This window comes from Erithacus rubecula (genome assembly GCF_903797595.1).
Source record: "Erithacus rubecula genome assembly, chromosome: 21".
Taxonomy (NCBI): Eukaryota; Metazoa; Chordata; class Aves; order Passeriformes; family Muscicapidae; genus Erithacus; species Erithacus rubecula.
In genome coordinates this window covers 1,453,420-1,467,076 of record NC_136673.1, presented here as the reverse complement: position 1 = coordinate 1,467,076, position 13,657 = coordinate 1,453,420, and the positions used below count along the sequence as shown (strand labels likewise).

The 13,657-nt window shown below is 41.8% G+C and overlaps 1 protein-coding gene across 3 annotated transcripts in view; it reads left to right on the top strand.

Moving 5' to 3' along the window:
* Positions 1-13,657, top strand: part of CRB2 (crumbs cell polarity complex component 2) — a 53,911-nt gene that overhangs the window by 2,241 nt on the left and 38,013 nt on the right. For 2 of the 3 annotated variants that reach the window (XM_079324489.1, XM_079324490.1), the window contains exon 2: positions 6,601-6,668. The exons of the other annotated variant lie outside the window; for it this stretch is intronic. The gene's annotated coding sequence lies outside the window, so the exon portion shown is untranslated. The remainder of the gene's footprint in view (positions 1-6,600; positions 6,669-13,657) is intronic. 3 annotated transcript variants of the gene reach the window in all.

The following is a 13,657-nucleotide window of genomic DNA, read 5'->3' as shown; positions in this document are numbered from 1 at the left end:
ACCCTGGTTCTGAACAGACATTGCTCTGCCTTTGGAACAGACTTTTATCTTGTCATGTTTGAGGATTGAAAGGAGAAACAAATATGAGGAATCTCAGTTACTGTTTTCATGTCTTGAATCGAGAGATTTCAAAGTGATGAATGAATTTAGCCAAATCTCCTGTGTGACCTTAAAATATTACTGTGGACCTTGAAAAGAGGCAGGAGATAATAGCTGGAAATCAAGGACTGGTCCAAGGACTTAACATGAGAACAGTTTTTATTTGAAATTGATTGCATCAAATAGAGACACAGCACAAACAAAGCCTGGAGAAAGGCTGCTGGGGGGATGGTGGGATAGGAAAGGGCAGCAGTGAAATGAGTGGCTGTGCAGCTGGAAATGTAGCAAGGTGGGAAAAATCTGCAAGAAATGGCACCTCAGGTGGTGAAGTTATTGCAGAGGTACAAGAAAGATGTTTTCAGCTGTGGTCTGAGAGAAGTCTTGAATTTTTCTGTTGAGTTCTCCCTTGGGCTAATGATTTGCCAAGGGCAAAAGCACAGAGGAAAGGGGATTGATGGATTAATTTAGAATACAGGAGATTGGAAGAGCTTTGGCGCTGCAGTACAAGGATATACATTTAACAAGGAAAAGAACATCTGAGGCTTGGAAAAAAGTTAACATCTGTCTTTAGGCTTTGTGGAATAAAAAGGAAGAAAATTGAATTTATAGCTCTAAGCATAGTCAATAAAAGATGGGGATTGAATTGTACCAAAAGCAACATGGAAGTAATAAGCACCATAGTGAAAGTTGAAATAATTAACAATAATTATGCTCTTTCTTGGAAAAAAAATACTGGCATAGAAAGAATTACTTTTTAAAATATATAGCTGCAATGGAAATAATGTGTGTTTCCTACAATTTTTTTTCCTAGAAATAGTTAAACCATTGTCATGTGTGCTTGAATGTTACCTACAGCCCCGAGACAAACGAGGGCTGTCTGTCAGGAGTTGCTGGGTGCTGCCAGTGTGGAGGTTGCAGTGAGGCAGCACTGGCTGTGCAGCAGCTTGGGCACTGGGGATGCACTGTCAGCCCCAGATTCTGCACTGAGCACCAAGTGGCTGTTAGCTACAGGACAGGGGAAACCCCTAAGTGAGCAAGGATGAAATGCAGCCTGTCAAATTTCAAGTGTTTAGTATTGTTCACAGACAAATGGGAATGCTCCTGTAGTGCTCAAGGGAAGAGGGATTTTTTCTTGTTATAACGCAGAAATCTCTGTTTGAGACTTACCATTGTCCAGTGACCCAGTTCTTTATGGGTTTCAAATTGTGCCTTTAGACATATACTAAAGTTAATGGAATTGGTGCAAAGTAGCTGAGGACAGACTTTGAACTGCAAAAAATAACTTAATGTGCATGTCCTTTAAAAATCTTCATAGAAAAAGCTGTCTTTACATGGGAAATTAGTCTCATAAGATTGATATAACAAAGAGTTTTAATTTGAAAAATCCTTACAAGATCTGTATTAATTTTTATTGTAAAGTGTATCCCAGGCATAGAAGGGAGAGAATCAAGTAGGTGAGTATCAATGAGGAGGTTACTTAAAAACTGAGATTTTTTGTGCTGCAAAACAAAAGATGTTATGATTTATGCTGGCATTCATTTGTGTACCTAACTCTTTACCAAGTTTTACACAGTGCTTGCTAGTATCTGTTGCAACCCTGAATGTTTCTCTGACTTTGAGCTAGAGAAAAGGAGCTAAAATGGTACTGGAGGAAAATTAGACACCAGGAGAGAAGGAATCACACCACGAAATGTTGCACAGGGCTCCTCAAGTCCCAGAGCAGGCTCTGCAGGGTAGCATTTCAGAGATGTTTTAAGCAACAGGGATGAGGATCAGCTTGAAAAGCAAGCAAAACTGGAACTAAGGACATGGGAAATACTTTCAGGTTATGACTAATGCAATTATTAGAGCAGGCAGTGTGTTGGATTCAGCTTCAAATAAGAACAGAAGTTATGCCATGTGTGATTGATTCCAGGTTGGGTTACAATTTAGAAGTGCAATTAGTGAGTCATCTGTTACTTTCTATCAATTATTAAAAACAACAAAGGTCTAGGTTAAAATAAAGAGTGCATGTCTCAATATGTGCTGTTCTTTGTTAAAGTTCTGATTCCACTTTGTTGTTTGAGGTGTCTCAGCTTTGCAGAGCCGTGGTACAGAGTGTTCCCTAAGCCAGCACGTCAATTGCTCTTGCACAAAGCAGGGCTCACCTGGCAGCCCCTGTGCTCTGGCCCTGTCACACCATCCCACACTTGCCTGCTTTGGCCAGAGCCAGCCTGGGGGCAGTGTCTGTGGTGACCTGCAGGCCAGCAGCTTCCTGAAACATTTGTAAATACGAGTGCCTAAATCTTCTATTTCTGGCTGCTGTTTAGGACAGAGAGCAGCACAGCTCGGTGCTCCTGACAGCTCAGCTGCTGTGCAGACTCTGCTGCCCTCAGTGCTCTGGGTGTGTTCTCACCCCATCTGGCCACTGCTGAATGTGTACAACTTTTCTGGTGGCCATGACAAAACTCATAGCAGTAAACACAGCTTTGAGGGACAGTGCCAGGCTCCCCAGGAGAATTTATCTGACCCAACAGAGCATTCCTCATGAAATAAGAAGGCCTGGAAGCAAATTATATTACCAGTGGGCATTTAATTACAGTTTCTAATTAAAGTAATGCCCTGAATGGTCATGTGAAGTCTACTGCTCTGTTACATGGTGTAACATGACATATCAAAATGGGCTATTGGTACTTCATCTGGATTTCAACATTTTTTCTGTGAATGAAGGTATATGTTCCCATGGGACTGGAGACTGAGCTGGTTGCAGGGCATCTCTGCTGTGTGGGCTGGGAGGGAGAAGGGGCAGAAAGAAGGTTCTAGGTCCTGTTGTCACTGAGCCTGTGGGGTTGGCAGTGTCCATGCTGCAAATTAAGGGAGTGAAGTTGCAAAGACTGAGCACTGACCTGCAGCTCTGCTCTCTGGACACGCCTGGACTGCGTGAACAGACATCCAAAGCAGGACTGGATTTCACAGAGCTTCACAGTTTTCAGCCTGGATACTTTGTGACACACATTTGAGATGTGATTCTGTGATGGCTGAGCCCTCTCCATGATTGTGGTTGATGTGGTTTACACTTCTGTGTTACTGGGCTTGTAGACATGCTGAACCAATCTGGAAATCAGCTGGTTTTTCCATTTGTGGGTAGGACATGATATGTGTTTATGTCATATCAATATGAGATAAGTATTTTCATTTATATCAATGGCAAGTAGATAAATATTTGGAGGTATATGTACATCATTTCTAGAAAAACAGAGATACAGTTGTGAGAATTGTTGTTTTAGGGAAGGGTGTGATTGAACCAGATAAGGGATGACAGGAGTTTGGTGCAGGTCCTTAGACAGATATATTAGGGTAGATTTTTTTCCTTTTCCTTTGAAGTTGAAGATTGAAAACCTGCCATTGTTCCAAAGCAGAAACAACTTGGGTGGCCTTTTTATCACTAATAGGAAGAGTAACTGGGCAGGACTGACTCCACTGAAAAGAGACTCTCATACAAGAGGTTTTCCAGGTCAAGATTAAAAGCAAAACAGCTCTCATCACATGAGCCTTTGTACTGCATCCATATTTTCTAAATGCTGTTGGCTTATCTTTAATGTTTATGCTGCTATCAAAAATAAACCCAGCTTCTCTCTCCCCGGGTGTTGTATTTAACATCAACAGTGAATAGGCTTTTTCATTCCTAAATGCTAATTTCCTTTCTGTTTTCAATCTGTTGCTGGTACAAAAAGTTTTTGTTTTCAGTGGGTTTGGTTTCTTCCCTCTTCGGTTTTTTAACTGCATGTTTTCTTCCCATATCTGTTTTTGTCTTGGTAATCAGTATTTTTTGGTGAAAGCAGCTGAGTGTCTATCACTGACCCTGAAGCCTAGAACTTGAATCAGAGTTTGAGTGCAGCTGGCAGCACAGTCACAATAATCTTTAAAAAAAAAACAAAACACTTTACCAAGATTAATTTTTCCTCAACAGACAGTGGGGGACTCTTAGGAATAATTGTAATTGTCTCATTTTGAACTGTGGTCAGCAATATGATATAAAAATCTTGCTATAATGAGAACTTTGGATCTAATGAAGTAGTATTATAACTTCCCCAGGAATTCTGGCACAAAAAACCTGGGGATTCCAAGCTTAGAACTCTCAGAATTTCAGCCTGAAAATCTTGGGAATTTTAGCTTCAAAATCCGGGATTTTCAGCCACAAAACTCTGGGAATTTCAGCTCCAAAATCCTTGCAATTTTAAGACCCAAACCCTGGAAATTCCTGTCCCAAAACACCAGGGATTATATCCCCAAACACCTGTAAATTTTGTGCTCAAAATCCTGGAATAGTCAGTCCCAAAAATGTGGGAGTTTCAGCCCCAAAATCTGAGAATTGTGACCCCAAAACTCTGGGACTTCCAAGCTTTGTGTTACTGGAGCCAGAATTGCATGGCATTTGGAAACTGCTGGCAGGCTGTAGCCCTGGCACAAAGCACTGACCTTGCTGAAGCTGCTGAGGGTTTTCTGAAGGTGCCAGTACCCAAACCCAGCATGGAGTGGGTTGTCAGCCTCAGGCTGGCTCATCTCCAAGTGGCTGAAGCTCCAGGGCAAGGAAGGTCCAGCATGCTGAAGCCTGCAGGTGGCAAATGGCACCAAGGACTCTTTGCAGTCTGCTTTGTCTCCTTCTGCACAAACTAGAAGGAGCCTTTCCATATTTTGAGACTCTTCACCCCATGAAGCTGCTGCTGAGCTAACTAGTTTTGTCACATAATGTGATAAATGGAAAAGAGAGCTGCAACAGATACAAGTCATATTCCAGACTTTAGGCATGTACCTCCAAATTTCATCAACTTTGGTATGCCAAAATGTTATCTAAATGTGGATATTTAGTAGCTGGAGATGTCAGTGAGCTGTGACTAGCAAATGAGCTGTGTGTCTGCTGAAGCACTGAGAAAGATTTGGAAGCCTGTGTCGTAGGAGGCATGGAGACTTCAATGCTGACTGTCAGTTTTGAAGTGTATCACATTTCTCTCAAAGGGAAAATTGAGCCCAGTCTGTAAAGATGGTGGACAGCACAAATGTTTGGACAAAGAGTTACCCTTGTGATGAGCATTTACAGTAAAGGATCTGTATGATGCAAACTGGCCAGATTAGGCATTTGGGCAGAAATGTACCTGGATTTGGGGAGAGTATATTTTACAGGTACTTTGCTGTGTTCAGTGTAGCACACCTGTGACTGTGGAAATGCCTCTTTACACAGAATATTGTCTTGGCTTCCTACCTTAGATTAGAAGCTTCCTTGGATCTAAGTTTGCTTGCATTAAGAGTGGGAAGTTGAGCCCTGTTGGTGTATCTTGTATCCTAGTTGTTTTTACTGTTTTAATGAACCTGACAGATAATTTTAAGGTGTGTATGTAGTGCTATCCTATTTGGCTTTCCTGTTACTGATGCTGTGCAGCAGTTCTGCCCCATGCTCTGGTGTTCAGCCTTTCTATCAGTTAACTCAAATAAATGTAAAAATTCTATTAGATTCAAGTGTCCACAGCACTATAACTTTTTATTTATCCTTCTTGTTCTTTGATGACCTAAATTATTTCAGCTGTTCTAATTACTTATTTAAGAGCTATTGATCTCTCAGGGTTTTTTGTGGGAGGACTTAAGGAATAGCATGTCTCACAAGCAGCATTTTGGTTGCCTGAAAATAAAGGCAAGCAGACAGACTGTGGTAATGCTGTAGTAACCAGCTTATTTTAGGTGGCTTATTTTAGGCTAAGTTTTATGTGAAATATTTATGTACTCATTGAAATGCTAAGGAGCTGGGGTTCCTGCAGTCCTGGGAGCACAGCTGTATGTCAGGCAGCAGTTGTGGCTGTAGAGGAAAGCCCCCAGTTGTGTTCTGAAGGCTTTCAGCAGTTGGGGCCCTTTGCTAGAAGCCTGGAAGCTCAGCTGCTGGGGCTTTTAGCCTTCTCTGTCACTGTGGTTTGTAGTAACACTAAAATCTCTAAATTCTTCTGTGCTTCACTTCATCCTGGCTGTGAAATGGGGGATAGTGGGGATTTCCTGAGGGTTTAGAGCTTGCTTCATAATTTGTGTTTGGAGCCAGCATGGTGTGTTTGTTGTAGATATCATTTAGTGTAACAAGGTTTTGTTATCTGCAAAATTAAAGTATTTTTAAATTAGAGGGAAATGCAAAATGTGAAAGCCAAAGAAAAAAAGAGATTCTGCCATTTCCTTTGGGTTTTGCTGCATTGTGCATCTTGCAGTTAGTCCCAGCCTGTTAGCACTCCTGCTGGATAACGATCTGCCCTCCTCCCAAGGGACAGCACCACGCAGGCAAAGCTGCTCCTCTCTCCTGTGCTCACTAATTGATCTCTGGCTTGGCCACTTCCAGCAAGGTCACACAACTGGCAGCTATAAAAACAGTGTTTACTGGAAAATTTAAAGGGGAAGAGTAGAAGTACCTAGGATGGGATTATATATATATATTTATTTTTTTATTTGATTAATAAAAAATTTATTGGATCTTCTCTTTTGTTTCTGCAGAAGTCTGAATCTTGGAGGGAACTGAGAGCAGAAGATTATCCACTGTGACCTGTTCCTGCAATTTTTGAGTGAGTCCTATCCTGCAAATTGCTCTTTTCTCACTTTGTAATTCCACTTCCATTTTAATTAGAACACGAGTATTCCTATTCAGATCATGTGATTGATTCCTAAGCTAGTGTGATCTTCTCAAATTTTTTGCTTTGCAGAAGGTTTGTCATCGTGGCCTTGAAAGGCATTCATGTGTTTGGGTTTTGTTTCCTTTTTGCAAAAGTGCTTAAAATCTTTCATGCTGCTTTCTCAGACCTGACTCTTGATTAGTTCAGGTGCTTTACCATTAGAAAGGTGGTGGAAATTTGGAATTAAAAAGCCTGGACAAGCACCAGCCACAGGCTGTAAATGTGGCAGTGCTGTGGTGTCCCTGTCATTGTCACAGCAGGACCCTTCTGAGGCTGCTCCCACAGCCCTGCCCAGGCCATTGCAAGCCTGGCTTAAAGCTGGTGCCATGCTGCAGGGAGCAAACCCAGAGAGAACTGCAAATAAAAACATGCATTGCACAGCTGAAGTGCTTAATTACTTGAAAAGCAGAAGGAGATGCAGGGTTTGAATAAAGGAAACTGGCCAAACTCTATGGAGGCAAGGCAGGAATACTGAGGGTAGAATGAAGCTGTGCTGCATTATTAGGGGACTCATGAATGGTATGGCAGAGAGGGGAAAAGGGGCTTGGTTGATCTGGTGTGATCTAAAAATCCATAGAATGTGCTATACAGAGTCATGTGGTAGCACATTTAAAGGATAAAATGTGCAGTTCTTGTGAAGTGGGAGGATGGCAGGGTCTCACAAAGCAGCCCTTCAGAAGCACCTTGTGTGGAGTTCTGTTCATTCATGTGATCCAAATCACAGGGAGTACCATACACTGTCTTTGTTGTTGCTCTCAATAAGCTGGTAACTGAATTACCAGCTAAATACTCAAAGATTAAACACCCTGTCTTTGGGAGAGGGGGGTCGAAGCAAGCCTAACTTGATTATTGCATCAAATCAATTTTCTCTTCATTGTGAGTTGAAGCAAAAATTTGATAGTTCAAAATTTCTTATGCTCCTTCTGTTACAAAGAACTCTGCCAGTGTTTGGTGTTTTAACTCTTGTGTGAGACATGATACCACAGAGGGAACAGAAAAAATTAAATTGTATTAAATTCTCATAAGCTCCTGAGCTGATGAATTGGTTTGATACTGTTTGTTCCACTAAAACTCAAAGCGATTAATTGAATAAACGTTTGTTGAGTCTTTAATTTGTCTATAAATATGTATAGTAATTAATGAGGAGACAAGAAATCATCGTGAGAGTCACCTTGAGCAGAGGATGAGCATTGCTGGTGCATTGCTGGGAAGCAGCGCTGTGGTGGCTGCTCTCAGCCTCTGCCCCCGTGTGGCAGCTGCAGCTCAGTGCCGGGCTGGCTCAGGGGAAGGTCATTGTGCCTCGGGGAAAGACAAAAGCACCCATATTCCTTCTGCACAACCACACCTGGAGCTGCAGAAGCTTTCCCTGCACAAACCAAACGTCAGCCGGTGTGTGGGACTGTATCTGAAGTAGACAGTGTCTGTTTTCTGCACGAAATTTGCTTCAGGGAGCAGGGTTTAGTGTTTTGCCCGGTGCAAGGCACAGTCTAAGGAGGAGGTGGGGTGGAGGTGGAGGGATGTTCTTTGTTGATGTCTGGCTATGGAAATGCATAAGGACAGAGCAACCTGTAAAACTGTCTCAGAGGATTAATCATTTATCCACTATTGCTTCCCTAAATAGTCTGTTTATTTGTGTATAATACACAGCTGTGCATTTTAAATGAAAAATAGTAAACAAGAGCAAATGGGAAGAAGAGAATGGAAGTAAGGACTGAAGGTGGAGTTTTTGTACTTTTGCATGATTTGTGTATGTGTACATTTGTTATAGATCCAGTATAAGTAGCAAGGGGAGAACTTGGGGTAATGGTTGTTGTTGACTAATGATACAATGATTAAAGTTGGCATTTGTTTCCAAGAGACCTTACAGGTTATATGACATTATAAGAGGCGATTAATGTCTGTGCCTGACAAAAATGGTGAAGGTGTAAATATTGACTTATAGCAGCAAAAACAGTCAACAATTGTAAAACTGCAGATAGACAAATGCCATACATTACAAAGCATTGAGTGATACAAAAGGCATGATCTGTGTTTAAACACTTGACATTAAGTAAGTTAGGTTTTATAGGTTTAAAGTACCTATGGATTACTTTATTCTCAAAGAGTACTCAGGCTAAATAAGAGCACAGCAGGATCCAGAGGAAGTGTTTGCTCTCCAGCAATGGAAATGTGCTGCTCTGAGGGGGCAGCAGGGATTGCTGAGCAGGATGAGACAGCTCCTTGCAGTGAGAATGGGTGTGCAAAATGTCTGGGAATGACTCCATGAAACTGGAGAGAGGCTGGTGCAGAGCACTCATGTCTTATCCCGGGGAGCAAGTTCCAGTGCACAGGGCTGCTTCCTTCCACCAGAGTTCCTGCATGCCCTCTGCTCCATACATAATTCAGATGCAATGCATAATTGAGGGACTATAAAGCCACACTTTCTTTCATGTATTTAAATTCCTTGATGAGCCATAGATGGGTTTTGCCCTGTCTATGTTTCTGCTTTGCCTGTTTCTGTAGTTTGTTGAAGCAGTGGGGACCATGGCCCAGTGAGTCAGCAGCTCCTGAGAACCACTTCCAAAATACTAATCAGTGCCAACTGTCAGGATTAGTATTCTGTTAGAAAAAAGTATAACTGTATTGCAAAGTCTAATTAATTTGCAGTATCATTATCCACTTCCTCTGTTAGCAACATCTTTGTAAAGTACAGCCTTTTCAAAGTAAAAACTCCTAACTTTGAAGGGTACAGATCTCACAGTAGCAGCAAAAAATCTCTGCCTTGAGTGGCCTGGACTATCATCCTTCCTAGGAATAGTGTCTGTGTGGCAGCTGAGGGTGTACAGCTTCTCAGTTTTCTCATACAGATCTGCAATAATGACTGGCTTACACGTGGAATTGAAAGGAAAAGCATCACTCATACATCTTGAACTTTCTCCCTGTTCCTTTCTGTTCTAGATTCCTTCTCTTTAGATCAATAGTTTGTGACTGAATCACATGGTGATATTTCCAGTACTTCCAATGCTGTAATTGCTCTGTGTAGAAATATTGCTGAGGTGCCCTGGGTTTTTGCATTTCAAACATTGGATGTGTAACATTTTATATATTTAATCACCATCAAGTAGAGTGTTTGGATCCAAGCTATTTACAGCAACTGTCTGAGCTATTGCAACCCACTCAGGGCCCTGAGGGAGACCCATGAACAGAGAGAAGGCTCAGATTTCTTTGAGTAATTCAGTATTGCCAAATACTTTGGTTTGCTACAGCTGCTGGAGAAGTATTGGGAAAATCTGATCAGAGAACATGGTGTTAGAAAAGATCTATTTAAAGATTCAGGAGATTTAGGAAAATGTTGCTGCTTTCTGCTCTGAGCACCAGAACTGCGAAGAAAACATAACTTATGTTGAGTATGAGGTAGAAATCAATATCTGAAACATTCTTCAAAAACAGAATTGAAGGCTAACGTCCTTTAAAGCTCTTGGCAGGAAGAGCCTCTTCTTTTCTTGAACAAGTTACTGTTTACAGCAATTTTAATGAAGTATCTCCTGGCAAAAAAACTAAATTGTAACATCTCCAAACCTTTTATAGATGAAACAGTGTCCTTCAAAATCCACACTGCTGGGTTAAACTTGATAGCATGTGTTGTGACAGGGATACATAGTTTTTGATAGACTCTATTAAGCCTTTTCTATTTTATCTTGACAACATTTAGTTCCTTCCACTTTTGGGATGTTTCTCTGTACTTTTCCCTTTTTTTTTCCTCCTCCTGGAAACAAACAACCCAAAGCAATATTCTGTCATTTGGTACCTCTCAGGAGCTCCACTACTCAGAATTTGCACGAATACTCCTGCAAGCAGTTGAATTCCAGGGCTGCTTCCATGGAATTTGCTGTGCTGCTGCTGCAGCCCTCACCCTGCCCAGTGCCACACCCTGCCCTGCTTCATGGTGAGGATCCCCAGCCCATCCTCAGGGGCTGTCAGACCCTCTGTCTCTGAGGTTTAGTACCTGTGCTTATCCCAGCCTGTAGTAATTGAGGCATTTTCCTGACAGGTCACTACAAACAGGATTTCACAGCACAAGGATCTCAAGCAGAGGGGCTCTTACTTTTTTCTTTTTTCTGTTTCACACTTTGTTATGACACCTCCATCTGTTTGCTGTTCTGTGCTTGTATCATTGCTGTGAAAAGATAATGCCATCACATCTTTTCTTCTCTCTAAAGACAGAAGAAATAACATAAAATTTCCCTCAAAGCTTGCATGATCCAGTGGTTTTGACTGACTGGACAGCTGTTATTTAGGACTTATTTTCTGTCTATATAGATTTTGTAACCTTTGACAATCTCATGACCATCACAACATGCTGGAATGTGGAAGGACAGAACTCCCTAGGGGCAGGTTCTCCATTGGTCTGAACCAAAGCCTCCTGTAATTGTTAGCTGTCTTTAATTGCTTCTTTGGGCTTTGAGTGAGATGCTAAGTGTAGAAGGCACAGAGTAATTAGGGATCTGTCTGGCTTCTTCTGACACTCTGTTACCCATTGTCCCATGAATAGCCATTATTCCCAACCTTTGAACTGGGATTAATTCATCTGCTTCTCTGCTCCTTTACTGTACATTAATTGATAGTTGCATTTATGATACATTGAATAATGCAGTAAAAGCCTGCAGGTGGGAAAAAGTGTGGTGTGACAGGAAGGGGTCGTTAAGGCTGAGTCAATGGATCTGTGTGCATCAGCTGATGCTCAGTTGCAGATGCTACAGCTGCCAGTCCATCCCACAGGCTGCTCCTGGAGCAGGACCCTCTGCAGAGACACTGCCTGGGGAGTTCCAGTCTGTCCTGAATTCAAAGGAGCACATTGCTCTTGCATTGCTACCAAGCAGGGTGATTCAGAGCATTCTCTGAAAAGTGAAATGGCCAGAGCAGACACAATAACACTCCATCAAATATTGATAAAGTAGGATTATTAATTAGAATAGGGGTGTAGGATTAAAATGTCCCTGGAGTTGCATTCCCCATTTGATGTGAGAGTGTGGTTTTGTGGTCAGAGAGTGGGAAGCTCAGGATAACTGGAATCTTTTCTCATCCCTTCAGTGTGTTTGCATAATGTCCTTAGTGGTTCAGGGGATATATAGTACTATTGACCAGAACTGCTAGAATTCTGATATGCTCTTATGCTGGGAGTGAACTTTACAAGGATGTCTCTGTTAGTGTATTTTGTTCTGGTTTGTAGCTCATAAAAAAGAAAAACCCCTCTGACCAAACTGATGATTTGCAGTCCTGTTGTGCTGGAGTCTTGTCCTCCCTCAAAGAGCTGCATGTCTTTGTGAGAGAGTGAAGACACTGGATCACTTCTGTGGAGCATATGCCACTGGACCACTGTGGCCCTCAGGTGCAGTGGAGGATAACATTTGGCTTTTGACAGTGTGTGTAGTGCTGAACTAAACAGATATCAAAGCAAAGAGAATGAATTGAATTTTTCAGTTACACAGCCCTGGTGTAAAAAGGAGCTTTCAATGTCTCCCACTTGAAAAAGACACCACAGGTTAGCGATGAAATTTCCTTTTAGAACAAAGCCCTGATCTGCATCACTAATAACAGCTGAGGTCATTAAAATAGAATTTCCCTTTGAATTTCTTTTGAACAGTATCTGCATTCTCTGTGTCACTGGTGTTAGCTTTTCTTTTTCCACAGTTCTGGTCCATCCAGACAGTACAGTAGACATTTATTTTCCTCTTAAGGTTCTTACTGGTTCTAATATTCTACCTAGAATAAGTGGTTTAGACCTGTTATAGTTATACAGGTTCTGTAAATTCATTCTTCCATTCCTGTGCATGAACTGTGTGTTCTTGTGTCCCTCAGAATGTGTCTGCAGCAGCAGTTTAACATCCCTGTGTGCCCCAAGGCTCTTTTAGCTGATACAACTCTCCAATCTGAAATATCTTATCTTCTTTTTTCTTTTTTTTTATTTCCCTTCCCCTTCTGAGTGTTTCCCTGCTCTCTCTAGAGCCATTAGATGCTCTGACTATGCACTTCAGAAGATCAATATGCTTTTGGCATTCACAGGCATTATTATTCTGAGACTGTACGACTGGTATGTATTCATCCTATTAACATCTGCTCAAAATTCCCAACATCCCAGCACAGCTAACAGAGAATGACCGTGTTGTCCTTGGTCAGGCTCTGTGCAGCGGATGTTGACACCTGCTTTATTGTTGGACAGATTCCACTTCCCTTTTACTTTGTTTTGACCTCATTTCACCCCTGGAAGCTCCATTTCAGCTGGAGATGGATGAATGAACTGGAAGCATTGTGTCCACTGCTGCTGTGGCAATTCCTCTGTGTTACTGCCCAGATCAGTTATTTAGTTCCTACATTGTAGGGGCCAGTTCTGACCTAGCAGTGAGATTCCAGCAGCCCTCCAGCATGTGCTGTAATGGAAGCACCATCTCTGCAAAGCAATAGAAAAAGACAAGAGTCTGCTGGGCAGATTCAACAAATCACTGTCCTTATGGCTGATGTAACAGAGGATTAGGAGCTCTAAAGTCATGGAATGAGGATGGACTGGAGCTTTGACTGCAGCACTAACTCTGTGGATATTGGCTGGTGGGAATACAAAGTCAGCTTTCTCATTGTAACAGATCCTGGCAATGGGGTTAAGTTAGGAGGGAAAAGAAACAAGGAAATTGGAGCTAAGTATGTATCAGTGTGGAAGTTAATAGCCAGGAGTGGGACTCACTGTTTTCAAATCCTCTTTGAAGGATGTAACCTCTTACAAATGGGAAGAAACTGTTTCAAGAGGAAACATAATGTGCTGCCACTCCTGCCTTTCTCCCCTGCGTTTTTGTTCCTTTTATTTTGTCATTGCTGCTCTCCCAAAATTTAGTTTCTTTAATAAGAGGTTC